Source organism: Eurosta solidaginis, chromosome 4 (genome assembly GCF_040869045.1).
Source record: "Eurosta solidaginis isolate ZX-2024a chromosome 4, ASM4086904v1, whole genome shotgun sequence".
Lineage (NCBI taxonomy): Eukaryota > Metazoa > Arthropoda > Insecta > Diptera > Tephritidae > Eurosta > Eurosta solidaginis.
This window is the reverse complement of record NC_090322.1, coordinates 79379279-79395657: the sequence shown is the minus strand read 5'-3', so window position 1 is coordinate 79395657 and position 16379 is coordinate 79379279. Positions and strand designations below refer to the sequence as shown.

The following is a 16379-nucleotide window of genomic DNA, read 5'->3' as shown; positions in this document are numbered from 1 at the left end:
CTATTCTTACAGGGCATTATAGACTGAGCAGCCGTATGCAGAAAGTGGGCATATTATCGAATAACACATGCCGATTTTGTGATCGATCAGCAGACGGCGGACCATATCCTCCAAGAATGCGAAGCAATCTCAAAACGTAGCTAAGTTTATGGGCTCACCATGGCCAGTGCATTCCCACATTTAATCCCTCAAGCCAAGAACTCTGCTAGGGTTCATCAAGGAAGTCGGCTACGATGAGGTGCTGTGAAGGAGATGTGCAAGTCACTGTGCAATCCTCAATAAATTATCTATCTACGTTCCGGTAACAAGCACCATTGAGGTACTAACCCGACCATCTCCGGACCTATTGATATGACTACATTGAACCTTCTAGGGATTGAATATTAATAATGACCGCAATGCGAAAGTCTGCTAAAATTTACCATTCTCCATGGAATGCTACATATATAACTTCCCACGTTTTGAATCAGTAATGAAAAGAGCAAAATTTACTAAAATTTTAACTGGTTGTGGGTAAGGTGTTGATGTCCTCTCTTAACGGAATGTAATGGCAACGGCGACGCAGGAAAAATAATAAAAATCCTATAAATCTACTGATCATAATTAATTAATCCCTCCCTTTCTATGCAGCTGTATGCATACATACATATGGGCTTTGTTCTCCAAACGCTATTTAAAGAAATCAATTGGTATTTACATGAACTCTTTGGTATTTGCCTTCTTCAGTTGATTATCAACAAAAGCATGACAAATTATCACTAACAAATTCATACATGTTGTTTATATATTTAATATGGTAGGCAATTTACTTACCCTTTCTGGTGCGATGATCCTGGGCAATCGGGCCTGACTAGACGAGATTTATTTTGCTTTAACATAGCGTGCTTAACGCGAACCATATCATGTTAGGGCACAATTTCGATTATGCAACCAATCAAAGAATTGTCGTGCTTGTAATACTGCTATGATAGCAGCAGCAGCTCCCGGTGGCGGCACATAAACAACAGTTGCATGCGGATCAGTTGCATTTTTTGCTTCGGCTACCTATTCAATTTTAATTCACATTACATTATCTACTATTGCAATTTTTAATCAATACAAATCAATATAAATTACCGAAGCAAATACTGGCAAACCAAGATGCGTTGTTCCACCCTTTTTTGGGAAAATACTTCCAACCAATTTTGTACCGTATTCCAAAGCATGTTGGTTGTGGAAATTACCTTGTTTACCGGTAAATCCTTGGCAAATGACACGTGAATCTGCATTTAATTGTAGGTTTCTTGTTGTTTTGGCATATCCTGAGCTGAATCGCACCCCGGCAGAGATGATATATATTAGAATAATATAACATTTTTTGTATTATTTAAAAATACACATACGTATGAATGAAAAGCAGAGAGTAAATAATGTTGCTTTGGTTGTAGCGATAAGGACACTCCCCGGGAGCGATTTAGTATGACCACCTGAAACCTTCTAGGCCATCCCGTCGATTCTATACAACTTTCAGATTTTAAAAACGGATCTCGACACGCGTCTTTTGATACCACATTTGTTTAGGTTGTGCACTGCCTTGAAAACGTTACCTTTTTTGGTTTTGGAAATCGAATCTTCCAATTCCAATTGTTGGCAAGAGGACCTGGCTGCCTCTAGTTAATGCGCCAGGTTAATTTAGAAGTGCCTAAACAGCTAACACACGTCACACCTAAAAGCCCGTAGCACAAGCACTTTTTTAGTTTTTTAGTTTAATTACCACAATTACAGTTTTTCATCGTTTTAAAATGTTTCCCGGAATAATTAATAAATTCTCGTATTAAGATGACGCTGTCTTTTCGATGACAGCAAGAAACGTCGATGTGTTAGTGGAGAGCGAAAAAAGCTTTGAATGTGTGGGTGAACTAGTTACCTCCGTCTTGTAGGGTAGCTGTGTTTTTTTTACTTCTATATAGGTTTACGCTTAAACTTTATATGGACTGCTAAGCGACAAACTTTAAATACACCTCTGAAATTGCTGCGCATAAAATTTGTCCTACTAAATTTCAATACGCATTATACTCAGATGTAACTGAAATATGGGTCTTTGTTTCACCCTCTACACTAAGTCTATGTATTCTATGTGTGTCCACAATTCATCGCAACTGATTCAGCTATATGTTATACCCTATCGCCATCAGAGGGTTGTGTCTCCGCTTTTCGGTACACCCTGTGCTGTAGCTGTAGTTATTTAACCACTGCCGCTAGATGGGTCTCCTAAGCATTATCTAAGCGAAGATACGCGTTTTTTTTTCACGCCCAAATGTATACGCGTTTAAAAAAAACACGGCTACTATTTGCCAAACCTTTTGTGTATTTTTGGGAACACAAAAAGTTTGTGCCAAACATTTAATGGTTTTCTTATATCCAAATTTATAGCACGCTTACGACCAGAATTAAAGCTTTAATTTCCAGCGCAACTTTGGATGTTGATGAATTTTCAAAATTCTTTGATGATGCGGCTATATTTCGTATACAAGATGAAATTGAAACATGCCAAGAAGTTTTAAAAGATCGTGTTAAGGGTTTGGGCTAAAAAGTTACGTGAACTTGTCCTCATTCCAGTGTATGCTAATCTACCAAGTGATATGCAAGCAAACATTTTTGAACCTACAACACCCAATGCTAGGGAAGTTGTGCTGGCTACAAATATCCCCGAAACTTAGCTCTAGAACAATTATACACTTTGGGTGCTCTCAATCATCATGGTGAACTAACTAAATTGGTTGGACGTATGGCCGAATTTCCAGTTGATCCAATGGTGGGTAAAATGCTTTTGGTTAGTGAGAAGTAGTTTGGAAAAATTGCATTCCGAGTTTGAAATGTAACTAACCAATGCCTATAATTTAGTTTGATTTCATACTCGGACTTCCGTACATTGTAAACAGGATTATTAAATTTGAATTCCGTAATTTTAGGTAGAAATGTTCCGAATAATTGGTATCAATTGCTGCGATGCTTTCTGTGAATAGCGAAATATTCTATCAGCCAAAAGATTAAATCATACATGCCGATACAGGTCGTAAGAATTTCAATCATATGCATGGTGATGATTTGAGTTTGTTGCAAGTCTATAATCAATGGCTTGAAACAGATTATAGCCCGCAATGGTGCTAAATTATATTCAATATCGTTTATCCATTTATCCAGGATCTAATAGCTGCAATGAAGGAGCCTCAGGTAAAATATAGCACAATTTGAAAAATTAAAAACTTAATATCTCATCTTTTCAGATTTTAATAGTTGTGGCTGGTTTTCAAATCTGTTTTACACAACCTAGACGTGTAGCTGCAATGTGAATTGCAGCGCCTATAGCTCAGAAATGGACGAGGAATTGGGAAATGAAGTTGGCTACAATAAGATCACGAAATCGGTATGTGTTGGTCGATATTATACCCAGCTTTTGCATGTGACTGTTCAGTCTACAGTGTCCTGTACGAATAGCTGTTAGGATTCTTAGGCTATCTTTCGAGAGGCGTATTAATGCCCTATACACTGTTATGGATACGCATTTACAGTGGGAGCAGTAAGGAAGGCGGTCGGCATGATGTGGTGGTGCACAGTGGCTAGTCATTGTCGGCTGGGGCGGGTCCTTGCCAACCTTACTGTTCCTGCGCCATAATCAGAAAAAAATTCCTATCATGCCTATCAAAACTAGCTGTCAAAAAGCGCAGAGACGACTCAAAACGCTTATAATTCAAAATAAAACAACATCCGGCCGAACTGGATGTCACGGACAGGCCGTTAACATTCAAAAAAATTCAAATTCAAAAAAAAATAACCGCAAAAAAATTTACCGAACCGGACATGGCCGGTTACTAACGCTGAAATGCAAAAAAACGCTGAAAAATTAAAATACAAAAAGGAAAAGGGCCGAATATATATAGGGGGCGCCGCGGGTGGTGTTACGATGCCCGGTGCTATGTCCCACCCTCAAAAAAAACCATGGCCACCGACGCACCTAAATTTCGGTGGCCCCTTACCTGTTCACCCTACGTGCCTTCTAAATGAATGGTGACGCCAGCATTCCCATATTGTTAACAGATTTATTCAATATTCATTATTACTAACATTGCTTTTCTTTTCTTACTGCAAGGTTTTTTTGAATATATTTATGCTTATAAATAATTTTATAAAAAAAATAACAATCGAGAATGCGTGCCTAATTGAAGAGGAACTCTATTCCTTTTTGTAAGTTTTTAGAAAAATTTATTGTGAACTGCGTTTTGCGACGGTTCATTGAAAGTAATAATAATTGGTTTGTTTTATAATCTAATATACTATATATATAATAAAAAAAATCTTTTTTTTTGTAGAAATTTGGTTAAATGCCCTTTTCTCTTTTTTTTTTTTTTTACAAACCTATCTTAGGGCTGTACAGTTTGGAAATAACTTCGGATAATTGGGGCCCCTTACAAAATTAATAGGTTGTTGTATTAGACTCACTTTGAGTTTAACAGAACATCAATTTGGTATTACACATAGCCTAATGACACTAATATGTACTATGCACCAAGAAACCTGTTATAAACGCAACTAGGACTAAACTTGGGGTAAATCCTACTCCTCAAAAAAAATATTGTTTCACAAGTTCAAGTAAAACGTAAGCTTTTAAGTTCATGGAAAAATTACCGGAGTCATTCACCTGTTCAGGTAGAACGTGAACTTTTAAATTTATTGTAAACTCAACGAAATTGTTTTACAGGTTCAGGTAAAACATGAACCTTTTAAACTTATAGTACAATTAATGAAATCGTTTTACTTGTTCAAGTGAAACGTAAACTGTTTTACATGTAACAGTCAGGGTTGGTATTGTTTCGGGTTTAGTTCAACTCAGTCAAAAAAAATGTATACAAAAAAAGTTTTTGTTTTGATAATGTAAGCTAATCCGCATTACTTGTTATTTGCGTCTCTTAATATAGATTTAATGCATTTTAACTGATAATGCAACTGAACTCGAATTACCAATAAAACTTTATTCCTTACCGAAACAATATCAATACTTTTTGCTCATTCCAAAATCATATCCGCAACGATTGCATCAATTAAAAAACGTAATAGTAAAATTCTACCGTAACGCAAAGCAAATTTTAATACCTGAAACACTTCTTTTTTTGTTTCACAGGCAGTATAAATTGCACACCTATGACCATTAAGATATGCTTTGTTTTTTTGTTTGTTACTTTTTTCAGTATGCAATAATTTCGAACGTACAACAAGAATTGCTTTTTTTTTTTACTTTTCATTTCCTTCGGTCATTATGCATATTGCATTCGTATTCACATTCGTTTTAATTCTTCACTAGGGTGATAGCCTTAAATTTGAGTATGTTGGTATATTAACATTATATAATGTTGCAGAGTCAAAAATATAATTTTAAAAGACAAGCTTAAAACTACAAATACATATTTTTAGTTCAGTATTGGAACGAACTCACCGATTTAACCGCTGATGTTCGTTATCGCAATTGGAATGGTCGCAGGCCTATATTCGCTGCCATGGGGTTGTCATTGTAGCTGGTTTATTGTAGCCGATATGGTCGTAGCTGATAAGGGTTGCGCTAGTATTGTTATAGCCGGTATGGACGCAGCTAATAAAGATGCGCTACTAGTATTATCGCCGGTATGAACGCAGCTAATAAAGATGCGCTAGTAGTATTATCGCCGGTATGGACGCAGCCGATAAAGATGCGGCTAGTATTGGGGTCGGTGGTACCGCCGGTTATAGGTCTTAAGATTAGTGGCCTCGGACCTATGTTCGCAGCCCCGTTGTGTGCGTTGCAACCGGTGGTGGCGGTACGTCTGGTGGTTGTTGCGCTCGCGGTTGGCGCTAATAAAAGGTTGGGGAAGGTACTACCGATGGTGATGCTCGTAATAATAGTGGGCGCCGTTGTGGTGGTTGGCGCTTTATCATATGCTACTGCGTATGGAGGTTGTGGTAGTTTTGGGGTACCATGCAGTCAGCGCAGACCACGTCACAATAGTAGGTGGCCGTTGTATGTTGCCATAACAAAGAGTGAACTTGCGGCCAATAGTAAAACAGTCGGAATGGCCAATGTCGGTAAATTAAACAATTTGAAAAGGAGACTGCGGAGCTGATTGTTGCTACATCTCCTTCAGTCGCGTTACGATTGCGATTTAAATGGTATTAGCTGTGGCATCTATTTCTTCAGGTGGCATAGTAAGTTGAAGGCGATGCTCCCTACATCCACTGCTATGCGTATTTTTCCACGTGATCGCTAGTCAATGTATCGGTCGTGTAATTTAAAGTACGCTTGGCCACAGCTAACCACAAAACCCAGCTCAAAAAGGAGTATTGGGTTGTTTTCATAGGCACCTTGCTTATTGACTTAAAACAATTCACTTTTAAGTACCTTTGCCCTTAGGTAGAAAATTTTTAGCGCACAAAATCACCACGTCTTACCCACTCCGCTCGAAACAAGGAAAAGAAAAATTTTTTCTTCCTCCGGAACTCGTGGGTTTTTCCTTTTTTTTCCTTTTTCGTTAGCGATCGCCCGTCTGTCTTTTCCTTGTTTTTCGATACTTTTTATCGCAACTTTCGCCACATTACTAGGTGTGTTCGCGTGAACACGCTCCCAAGTGGATCGTAGCAGCAGACCGTAACAACACTTTTAATAACCACTTTCATGTTTACAGAACGCATATTTGAAGGACACCATCCGAATAGCACTGGATCAATTTCATTTGGAATTGGTGGAGGCAATAAAGGACGAGATCTGCCAAAAATTGGTCAATAAAGTAAATTCAATCTATGTGTATATGTAAGAGAAATTACTAATCTTGCATTTTATTGTAACAGGTTTTATTAAATTTGGGTCTCTGCATTGCGCTCAAAGATATCGTACCGCTTAAAGATTTAATAATCCTACAGGGGGATGGCGCTTCCCATATATACATACCCTTGCATTCTTTGATGATATATTAATACCGTCATCTATCTGCATTACAACATCCTTCCTGGATCGCGGCAGCTGAACAAGCTTGGGTATGGGAATATCCATTAGGAGATTGTGCTAAGCAAGATTTATTCGTGGATATAGGAGAACCATTCAAATTTCGTTTTTTACGTGAAATTTTTGAAGAAAATTTGCTAATTGGACCACCAAAAAACAGACACACAGCAGCGGGTGCATCCGCCGGCTACCAGTATCTACACAATAAACAGAAATAAAGACTCCATACTGGATAGTGTTGTTTATAAAAAGATGTAGATATATTAATAATCATATCATGTATCAAATTTATTTTAGGCTGCTATTAGTAATTATATCATATAATTATAAAATAAAATTCATATTGCACATTTCTTTCGAAATCTTCGGTAGTAAAATTCACTTCACATATGCATGTTGTTTTGAGATTCACCACGTCCTTTCGACGGCAAAAATGAAGCAATTTCTTAGCCACTACTGTATCCTTCGGAAAATAAAAATCTTCATTTGTTTACATTGGTTTTCTTGTTGTTGTGGTTACCCCCAAACATAGCACAACGCATTATTAATATAATTATTTAATACAAATTCTCACAAATAACAGCAAATATGTGTATATAAACGCGCGGGTAAATGAAAAGGGTCAACCCATACGTCATCAAAACAGCTGATCTAATGTTTACATGCGCATTGCGTAATCTTCTATTATGATTTGTGCTGAAAACATATATCTCATGCAATTTTTAGCACAATCGCTGCATGAAAAATGCGATGTGCCGGGCCTATTATGTATCCGGAGGTATATTCTGACGAAGCCATTAACTTATCTTCTGAAAACAACCGAACTCGGCAACTCTCGCAAATAATTTTTGTCTTTGGTAGAAATTTTGTATTCTGAACTTTTTTGCTGCGTGTAATTTTTTTTTAAGTTCTGTATCTATTATAAACAATCTGAAGCATAATAAACACCTCAACAAATTAGAAATACTAGTGAAAAGCTCGTTATATGTGGTAAGAAACGATATGAGTTCAATTATATGAGCTCAATGTAAAAGTCTAGTGTGTTGTCAAATATACATAGGCAAGTATCATGCACATCATTGCTAAACCATCCAAAGCAGTGGGCCCAGACGGCATAGCCATGCCGATGCTTAAAAGCCTAGGGAAAGAGGGTTTCAAGTTTTTAGCGCATTTCTTCAACCTGTCTCCACGTTTTTCATACCTGAAAAATGGAAAATGGCCAAGGTGGTCCCGCTATAAAGCCTGGGAAACCACCTCGCCAGTAGCCAAGACGCTTGAAGCTATTTTGCTCCCCCAAAAAGTCTAGTGTGTTGTCTAATATACATAGGCAAGTATCATGCACATCATTGCTAAACCATCCAAAGCAGTGGGCCCAGACGGCATAGCCATGCCGATGCTTAAAAGCCTAGGGAAAGAGGGTTTCAAGTTTTTAGCACATTTCTTCAACCTGTTTCTTTCCACCTTTTTCATACCCGAAAAATGGAAAATGGCCAAGATAGTCCCGCTACTAAAGCCTGCGAAACCAGCTAACATAAGAGGGGAAAATTTTAGAATAGCACCCCCGAGTTCGGGGTAAAACTTGGTATCAAATGAAAGAGGGAGTTGTCCCAATCACAAATATATATATTTTAAAGTGCGCAAATTTATAATTTAAAAGTTATTTGTTGTTAAAGCTTGCAAATTTGGCAAATTTCTATAGCACTTTAAATTACAATTAACACATCTTTCAAAAGTTTAATCCACATACATATCTATATAAATTGGAAAGGATAAACTTAATTTTTGTATATTTCACATTTCATGTTTGCCTTGTTTTTACTTATAAATGTTTTTATTAAATCAATCGCGCTTTTGTAGCAACATGTTTATATATATATTTTATTGATGACATTACAAAGCTGTGCTGCCACATAAACAAAAAAAAAACATATTAATATTACCTTACCACCTTACAGTTAATAAAGAAAAAGGAAAATATATATTTTTACTACTCATTTGGAAAAGTTGAAACACCTTTCCGCGTAGGCGGCCTTCGGCCGCGCTTATAAAAATAACCCTGGGCTACGCCATGCCAAGTCCGGGTGTGTGGTGTAACCGTGGCTACAGCCACGGTGATGTTGTTGTTGTTGTTGTTGTTGTAGTAATGCTCGCCCCACCTAATAGCCGCGACCGATCACAAATTGTCATCAATATCCTCTAACGGGACTCCAAGGAAACTTGCCGTTTCAACAGGGGTGGACCATAAGAAAAGGGGTGTTAGAGGCGTTGGTTCCACATTACAATTTAAGAGATGGTTGGTGTCACATTGCAAGCGGGGCATACATTTTGTATGTCGGGGTTGATTCTGGATAGGTAAGAGTTTAACCTGTTACAGTATCCAGAACGAAGTTGAGCAAGAGTGACACGCGTTTCTATGGGGAGTATGCGTTCCTCTTCCGCGAGTTCTGGATATTTTTCTTCAAGTACTGGATTCACCAGGCAATTCCCGACATAAAGGTCCGACGCCTGTGTATGGAGTTCACCAAGGACCTGCTTGTGTTTTTTCGCTTCATACGGCTGGGTTCTCAGGTGCCGTATTTCATCAAAATGCTTACGGAGATGACTCCTTAGGCCCCTAGGCGGTGCTGGTTGCCCAGGTTTCTGGGTATTCAACAGAAACTGTTTGGTCAGCATCTCATTTCTCTCCCTGATGGGGAGTATTCTCGCCTCATTATGCAGATGGTGTTCTGGGGACATAAGAAGACAGCCCGTGGCGATTCTGAGAGCAGTATTTTGGCAGGCCTGTAGTTTCTTCCAGTGGGTGGTTTTTAGGCTTTGCGACTATATGGGTGACGCGTAGCACGTAATCGGCTGGCTAATTGCTTTGTATGTGGTCAAGAGCGTTTCTTTATCTTTTCCCCAGGTACTGCCAGCAAGGGATTTGAGGATTTTATTACGGCTCTGAATTCTTGGAACAATTGCGGTTGCGTGCGCACCAAGATGTAGATCCTGATCAAACGTCACACCCAAGATTTTGGGGTGTAGGACAGTCGGTAGCGTAGTGCCATCGACGTGGATGTTCAATATGGTCGACATTTGGGGCGTTCATGTTGTAAATAAGGTCGCGGATGATTTAGTCGGTGACAATGCCATGTTTCGCGAGGCGAAAAAACTGGAGAGATCAGGGAGATAGCCGTTTATTTTATTGCATAGCTCATCGATCTCTGGGCCTGGGCCTGTGGCCATTATTGTGCAGTCATCGGCGTAGGAAACGATTGTGACTCCTTCCGGTGGTGAGGGTAGCTTAGATATGTAGAAATTAAACAAAATCGGGGATAGGACACCACCCTGTGGCACCCCTTGTTTAATTCTCCTTTGTTTTGATGTTTCGTTTCTGAATTGCACCGATGCCTGCCGACCACCCAGATAATTTGGGGTCCACCTTTTAAGACTTGGGGGAAGGGTAGACCCTTCCAGGTCTTGCAGTAACGAGCCATGGTTGACCGTATCAAAAGCTTTTGATAGGTCTAGCGCTACGAGTACTGTTCTATGGAGGGGGTATTGATTCAAACCGCAATTTATCTGGGTGCTAATGACATTTAGCGCGGAGGTAGTGCTATGGAGTTTTCTGAAGCCAAGCTGATGAGGGGCTAGCTGCAAATGTGCTTGGAAATAAGGGAGCAAAATGGCTTCAAGCGTCTTTGCCACTGGCGATAGGAGATAGGTTTTTTGATAGGTCTAGCGCTACGAGTACTGCCCCCCCCCCCCCCCCCCCCCCCCCCCCCCTCTTTTCCGGCAGCAATATTGCAGGTCAGGGAAACAGACTCTTAGTCCCTACCTCCGTTTGCACCGTCTGCCAGCACAGAATATATAGGTTTGCGACATCCGCCCAATGCAGCTCCTGCCTTGGGTGGTGCCACTTTCCTAGATGTTCTGGTCTCCGCGACGGCAACCCCCATGTTGCCAGGTCGCAAACCCAAATCATCCGGGTACCCCAATGCTTGCCCAAGGACGCCCAGTCACAGGGCCACAACAGCAATTGCGTCCTGGCCTTCCACAACCCAGGCGTAGTCACCCGTCACTTACACCCAGAGTGGCGACGTCTCCCCTTATGCATTTCAGAATTCTGCAGTTAAACTGTAATGGACTAACTGGGAAGATTACGGAGATAGTCGATTTCATGAAGCGGCACAACATCCGCATTGCTGCGATTCAAGAGACTAAATTCACAGCAAGATCTGCATTGCAGACCTGCTCTGGGTATAATGTCCACAGGAAAGACCGCGAGAGCGGAAATGGAGGCGGTCTCGCGTTTATCATACACCACTCTGTGCAATAATATATATTTGATCCTGGCATCGACCGCAGGGACAATGTCTTAGAACGTCAAGGCCTATCTGTCCGGTCAGGCGATGCAAACCTAGAAATCATCAACATCTACATCCCTCCTGCCACTTGTTGCCCCAGTGGATACCGCCCTAATATCAGGGCCTTACTCACTGGCAACAATCGCATTATCTTAGGCGATTTCAATGCCCATCATGATCTATGGCATTCAAACTTGCGGGCGGACAGTAGGGGTGAGATGTTGGCGGATCAAATAGAAGAAACGACGTTCTGCACAATAAACGGAGACGCCCCCACACGTATGGTAGGAAGCTGTGACAGCTCGCCAGATATCTCAATCGAGAGCGCAGAACTCGTAAACTGCATCAACTGGCAGCCGATGGTAACATTGGCATCCGACCACCTGCCCATACTTATTTCGCTTGAGCGTACCGCCGACTTCATCGTCACTGAAAAACACACTTTCATAAACTTCAAAAAAGGAAAGTGGGAAGAATATAAATCCTTTACAGACAGCCGCTTTGCTGCCCTCCCTATCCCGACTGAGGCCCGCCAAGGGGAGTGTGCCTTCCGTAAGGTCATTAAATCCGCCTCGGCACATTTCATTCCCGCCGGGAGAATTCCCGAAATCCGGCCCCACTTCCCGGCGGAGGCCGCAAACTTAGCGAGACAACGTGACCTTATAAGACAGCTTGATCCAGGCGACCCCCAAATAAGGGATATAAACCAACGCATCAGATTGCTTGTGGATGAACACAAGCGGGCGAAATGGGAGGAGCACCTAAGAGGTTGTAACCTCTCTACCGGTGTGGGTAAACTTTGGTCCACCGTAAAGTCCCTATCGAATCCGACTAAGCACAAAGACAAAGTTTCCATCGCCTTTGGCGACAAAGTGCTGTCGGACGCGAAAAAATGCGTGAGCGTTTTCTGCCGACAATATATAATGCATCCTACGGTCGACAAAGATAGACGGAGAGCCAATAGACACGCACATAAACACAAATTCAGCGCGTCGCCAATCACCGTCACCGCTAAAGAGGTTGAGGACGCCATTGGTCGTTCTAAACCATCCAAAGCAGTGGGCCCAGACGGCATAGCCATGCCGATGCTTAAAAGCCTAGGGAAAGAGGGTTTCAAATATTTAGCGCATGTCTTCAACCTGTCACTTTCCACCTTTGTCATACCTGAGAAATGGAAAATGACCAAGGTGGTCCCGCTACTAAAGCCTGGGAAACCAGCTAACATAGGTGAGTCGTATCGTCCGATATCTCTCCTATCGCCAGTGGCAAAGACGCTTGAAGCCATTTTGCTCCCTTATTTCCAAGCAAATTTGCAGCTAGCCCCTCATCAGCATGGCTTCAGAAAACTCCATAGCTCTACCACCGCGCTAAATGCCATTAGCACCCAGATAAATTGCGGTTTAAATCAATACCCCCACCATAGAACAGTACTCGTAGCGCTAGACCTATCAAAAGCTTTTGATACGGTCAACCATGGCTCGTTACTGCAAGACGTGGAAGGGTCTACCCTCCCCCATGTCTTAAAAGGTGGACCGCAAATTATCTGGGTGGTCGGCAGGCATCGGTGCAATTTAGAAACGAAACAACAAAACCAAGGAGAATTAAACAAGGGGTGCCACAGGGTGGTGTCCTATCCCCACTTTTGTTTAATTTCTACATATCTAAGCTACCTTCACCACCGGAAGGAGTCACAATCGTCGCCGATGACTACACAATAATGGCCACAGGCCCAGGCCCAAAGATCGAGGCGCTATGCAATAAAATAAACGGCTACCTCCCTGATCTCTCCAGTTTTTCGCCTCGCGAAACCTGGCATTATCACCGACTAAATCTTCCGCGACCTTATTTACAACATGGACGTCCCAAATGTCGACCATTTTGAACATCCACGTCGATGGCACTACGCTACCGACTGTCCTACACCCCAAAATCTTGGGTGTGACGTTTGATCAGGATCTACATTTTGGTGAGCACGCAGCCGCAATTGTTCCGAGAATTCAGAGCCGTAACAAAATCCTCAAATCCCTCGCTGGCAGTACTTGGGGAAAAGATAAAGAAACGCTCATGACTACATACAAAGCAATTAGCCAGCCGATTACGTGCTACGCGTCACCCATATAGTCGCCAAGCCTAAAAATCACCCACTGGAAGAAACTACAGGCCTGCCAAAATACTGCTCTCAGAATCGCCACGGGCTGTCTTCTTATGTCCCCAGAACACCATCTGCATAATGGGGCGAGAATACTCCCCATCAGGAAGAGAAATGAGATGCTGACCAAACAGTTCCTGTTGAATACCCAGAAACCTGGGCATCCCAACAGACATCTGATTGATGAACCAGCACCCCCTAGGGGCTTAAGGAGTCATCTCCGTAAGCATTTTGAGGAAATACGGCACCTGAGAACCCAGCCGTAAGAAGTGAAAAAACACAAACAGGTCCTTGGTGAACTCCATAAACAGGCGTCGGACCTTTATGCCGGGAATTGCCCGGTGAATCCAGTACTTAACGAAAATTATCCAAAACTCGCGGAAGGGGAACGCATACTCTCTAGGGAAACGCGTGTCACTCTTGCTCAGCCTCGTTCTGGATACTGTAACAGGTTAAACTCTTACCTATCCAGAATCAACCCCGACATACAAAATGTATGCCCCGCTTGCAATGTGTCCCCACATGACACCAACCATCTCTTCAATTGTAATGTGGAACCAACGCCTCTAACACCTCTTTCCTTATGGTCCACCCCTGTTGAAACGGCAAGTTTCCTTGGGCTCTCGTTAGAGGATATTGATGACAATTTGTGATCGGTCGCGGCTATTAGGTGGGGCGAGCATAGCTACAACAACAACAACAACAAGGCCGCCTATGCAGAAAGGTGTTCTACGCAGAATTACTGTGCATGGCGCAGCCGGTGTTGGATTGGCTAACATAACAATAAACATAAGAGTTATAAAGTAATATAAGCTCGTTCACGAATGCAAAAAAGAGCTTTTTCAAATTTTTGATAAATAAAGACTAGAAAAGTTAAATATATATATACATCAGATGAAAGGTATTTTTATAAGTTATTTTTCGATTCTGCACTTGTTCCGTTTTTTAGATGTGGCAGCACAGATTTGTAATGTCATAAAACATATATACGTATACACATATAAAAGTTGTATAGAAATTTGCAAACTTTAACAACAAATAACTTTTAAATTATAAGTTTGCTCACTTTTAATATATATATATATTTGTGATCGGGAGAACTCCCTCTTTCATTTGATACCAAGTTAAACCCGAACTCGGGGGGTGCTAAACTAAATCGCTGCCCATAAGAGAGTCATATCGCCCGATATCTCTCCTATCGCGGCTTAAGTGCAGAATATATTGGCAGCGATTTAGTTTAGCACCCCCCGAGTTCGGGGTTTAACTTGGTATCAAATGAAAGAGGGGAGTTCTCCCGATCACAAATATATATATTTTAAGATGCGCACACTTATAATTTAAAAGTTATTTGTTGTTAAAGTTTGCAAATTTCTATACAACTTTTATATGTGTATACGTATATATATTTTATGACATTACAAATCTGTGCTGCCACATCTAAAAAACGGAACAAGTGCAGAATCGAAAAATAACTCATAAAAATACCTTTCATCTGATGTATATATATCTTTAACCTTTCTAATCTTTATTTACCAAAAATTTGAAAAAGCTCGGTTTTGCATTCGTGAACGGGGGAATATTTTGAATAAGGTGCCACGATTTTCAAACTTTTGTTGATTTGTAGGGGTAGAGGGGGTCCTAAAAATCACAAAATTATCATCCGCAGCTCTAGGAAACTCTTAGTTTATGAAATATAAGCTTTTTAATTTCCAAATTAGGTAAAATTTCAACTTAAGTCGTGCACTTAAAATTCGGTTCGCACATGTCGATAGCGGTATCAAAAGACGCGTATTTGCGTCAAGATTCAGAATACGCGGAAAACACGTCGGTACTATTGTCGCTTTTTTCGTTGTTGCAATTAAACAAACGAAAACAAATGAAGGTGGTGAATAGTGTTGACAGCTCCGCAACAATATCTTTTTATCTTGGTAGAACATTATAAGGTGGTCGCACGTCAACATAAATGCAAACAAACATACACTATCAATGTATTTTGTTTTGTAATTCTCTGAATAATTTGAAATTAATGTATTTAATTGGAACAAGTGCAGAATACATACATTTGTCAAAGAAAAAAATGAAAAATCGGACTTTATAGAGATTTTTATGCTGATTCCAACGGTAATTCTGCGTAGAACACCTTTCTGCATAGGCGGCCTTCGGCCGCGCTTATAAAAAATAACCCTGGGTTAATCTCGTTTTCTCTCTTCTCTCAATAGGGGGACTCATGTAACCTTATAAATGCCTTATAAAGTGTGTAAGCGTATAAATTTATCTAGTGCGTAAACGAGCTGTCAAATTTTGTATGAAAAATCATTTACACAATTTGTATAAATTTACGCGCACATTTCATTGTGTAAACGCGGTAAACTCAAAGGAATGCAACCTTGCAGACATTACAGCAGGCATTTTCATCAGAAATCTCCAACATCAGCAAGTCATTTACAAGTATATATTAGTAAAGACGTTTTAGATTTGATTTTCACTTAATCTTGGCATTTTTTTATTTGTATAACAATCAAAAAAATGTTGTTCGGCAACAATACAGCCGATAAACAATCAAGTTTATCAAGAGTATTACTAGGTGCGTTCATATAACAGCGTGTGTAAATGGATATAATTTTACACCTTATAAGTTTATAAGCTTTCATGAGTCCCCCTAATATCTATAATTTTCGTGTTTTCAAAATCTGCTGTATGGCCTTTGCTAGTCAGGTGCTCAGCAAGCGCTGTAGTGGTTTTTTTGTTTTTCGCGTCGGTTTTATGCTCATTTATTCTTATGTTTAACGATCTCTTCGTGGTTTCAATATATATTTTATCACATTCTTCTCCTATTGCTCCATTGCACTTTATTTCATACACTACGTCGTGTTGTTGG

General features: G+C 40.5%; 1 protein-coding gene, 1 long non-coding RNA gene and 1 pseudogene across 4 annotated transcripts in view; 2 read left to right on the top strand and 1 right to left on the bottom strand.

The window, feature by feature from the left end:
• LOC137250005 (uncharacterized) overlaps positions 1 to 1826 on the bottom strand; it is a 259672-nt gene extending 257846 nt beyond the window's left edge. For both annotated transcript variants that reach the window (XR_010952685.1, XR_010952686.1), the window contains exons 1-3: positions 1383 to 1826; positions 1117 to 1306; positions 814 to 1044 (exon numbers count right to left, since the gene is read on the bottom strand). This is a non-coding gene — a long non-coding RNA (uncharacterized lncRNA). The remainder of the gene's footprint in view (positions 1 to 813; positions 1045 to 1116; positions 1307 to 1382) is intronic.
• A 915-nt stretch (positions 1827 to 2741) lies between these two features.
• Positions 2742 to 7314, top strand: LOC137248571 (DNA-directed RNA polymerase III subunit RPC8-like; annotated as a pseudogene).
• A 504-nt stretch (positions 7315 to 7818) lies between these two features.
• CkIalpha (Casein kinase Ialpha) overlaps positions 7819 to 16379 on the top strand; it is a 225770-nt gene continuing 217209 nt past the window's right edge. Inside the window, exon 1 of one of the 2 annotated variants that reach the window (XM_067782176.1) lies at positions 7819 to 8066. The gene's annotated coding sequence lies outside the window, so the exon portion shown is untranslated. The remainder of the gene's footprint in view (positions 8067 to 16379) is intronic. The other variant, XM_067782175.1, reaches the window with a different exon arrangement.